At 54.2% G+C, this 2,500-nt stretch overlaps 1 pseudogene; it reads left to right on the forward strand.

Annotated features, from left to right (window-relative positions):
- The window catches only part of LOC124570334, a 7,588-nt pseudogene that overhangs the window by 2,751 nt on the left and 2,337 nt on the right, over positions 1–2,500 (forward strand).

Raw genomic sequence — 2,500 nt, forward strand, 5'->3', positions numbered from 1 at the left:
ATTAAAACAAAGCATTGCGATGGCCCTAGCGGGTGTTGACGCAATGTGATTTCTGCCCAGTGCTCTGAATGTCAACGTGAAGAAATTCAAGCAAGCGCGGGTAAACGGCGGGAGTAACTATGACTCTCTTAAGGTAGCCAAATGCCTCGTCATCTAATTAGTGACGCGCATGAATGGATTAACGAGATTCCCGCTTCGTGCTGAACATGTACTTTCAGTACAGGCACAGAGAGAGGCCGTACATCGACCAGTTAAAAGAGGCGGTTGGGTTCTATCGCAATGACTTGCTCATCTGCACAATGGACGCAAACGCCATGTCACCCCTATGGCACAGTGACATCACGCCTCTTGGCGCGCGACGCGCCGCTAGGCGGGGTGAGAGACTCGCTGAAGCAATTCTCGAGCTCGGATTAGAAGTGTTGAACCGACCAAACTTCCCACCAACTTTTGAAGGTCGCCGGGGAGCGACCTCAAACATTGATGTGACACTAAAGAGTGCACATGTGCATCTCCGCGCGGAGAATTGGAAGGTATGGCGGGGAACGACACTAAGTGATCATAATCTGATCACATTCACTGTAGCTTATGATGGGGAGCCTCCTCCACAAGACCAGGTGAACGGCATCGTCAAGTACAACTGGCGAAAGGCTGATTGGGATCGACTAAGAGGAAATCTAGTGATACCGAATTGGCCAATGGATCGCGTTGTGGACGTGGATAAAGCTGCAGAGGATCTGACGAGGGCTATACAGACAGCAGCAACGGGCGCAGTCCCGTTGGCCCATACAGGGAAAACGCCTAAAGCGCCTTGGAACCCTGAGCTGCAACGTCTCCGACGCGAATGCAGAAGGGCGCGGCGGCAATACCAGCGCAGCATAGGCGATCACATGCGTGAGGCTACGCTTGCGCGGTACAGGCGGGCCAAGGCGGTGTTTAAGCGGACGCTGCACACGGTACGGATTGAGAGTTGGCAGTCTTTCGTTCGTGACAGTCTGGCGGCTGACCCCTGGGGAACGCCGTACAGGATTGCCGCATCGAAAGTTCGGTCACCGACGGTCCTGTCAACCCTAAGGAAGAATGATGGCAGCCACACCAGGGACTGGCAGGAGTCAGCCGAGCTACTCATGAGCACCTTGTTGCCAGATGATAGTAGCGAAGATGAGAATGAGGAACAGGGGAATATGAGGAGACAACTCAATGAGGCGTATGCCAATGAGACGCCAGTTGCTCCATTCACTGAACGTGAAGTTACAATAGCCATTCTCGAATTGCGCCGGAAGAAGGCGACGGGACAAGATGGTCTCGCTGCAGAGGTTCTCCAAGCCTTATGCGCGGAGATCTGCCCTTACCTGACAAACCTCTACAACGAGTGTTTACGTCAGGGACGGGTACCAGAGTCGTGGAAGACGGCTGAAGTGGTTATACTGCGAAAGGGTGATGACAAGGATCCAGAAGTGCCGAAATCGTACCGACCAATCTGTCTCTTGAACTCCATGGCCAAGCTCCAGGAGAAGCTCCTATGCCTCCGGCTAGAGCAACACCGGGAGCTTAGGGGACGAAGTCCCGACCAGTACGGATTCAGGAGGGGCCTGTGTACAGAAGACGCTATAAACAAGGCAATGTTGCTAGTGGACACATCTACTGCTAAGTACGTTGCGGGGATAATGGTCGACATCGCCGGGGCTTTCGATAACCTATGGTGGCCGGCTCTGTTCGACAGCCTAAGGAAGTTGGAATGTCCTGGGCCCCTGTACCGGTGCCTGCTTGACTACTGCCGACACCGGCGGGCGGTCTTGCGGTGCCCGGGGCGGGCGGTTGAGAAGTTGATCACTAAGGGATGCCCACAGGGCTCAGTCTGCGGTCCCATATTCTGGGACGTGGGTCTGGAACCTGTGCTGGAGGAACTTGGGGAACTGCGACAAGTGCGAGGCGTGGTGGCGTACGCTGATGACATTCTTCTAGTGATAGAAGGTGATTCTCGGGCAATACTAGAAGTAAACTGCAATGCAGCGTTAAATGCACTACAGGAGTGGTGCCAGAAGGTGAAGCTGAAGCTGTCTGTAGAAAAGACTGTGTATGTCATGCTGCGCGGCCGATTGGCGCGTGACCCATTGCTCCGAGTAGCTGGAGGAGCCAACAATGGAGCAATCAGGCGAACTTACATGACAAGGTACCTGGGGATTCACCTTGACGAGTCCAGGCTGTTCACTGCGCACATCGAGTTCGTATGTCGCAAAGGCCAAGTCCTATTCCACAAAATAGCCAGCATTGCAAACAGGCAATACCACCTGCCACTGCATACACTAAGGCTGTATCACTCGAGCATTCTGGTAGCCATCACGGCCTACGGATCGAGTGTCTGGGCTCATAGACTGAGAAAGAGAAAACCTGCGGCGGCGGTGAGGAGGCTACAGCGCCAAGCGCTGGTGCGCCTCACTGGAGCATACAGCACGACATCCGCTGATGCGTTACTTGTCATCACGGCAATCCCCCCACTTGA

Source organism: Schistocerca americana, unplaced genomic scaffold (genome assembly GCF_021461395.2).
Source record: "Schistocerca americana isolate TAMUIC-IGC-003095 unplaced genomic scaffold, iqSchAmer2.1 HiC_scaffold_1625, whole genome shotgun sequence".
Lineage (NCBI taxonomy): Eukaryota > Metazoa > Arthropoda > Insecta > Orthoptera > Acrididae > Schistocerca > Schistocerca americana.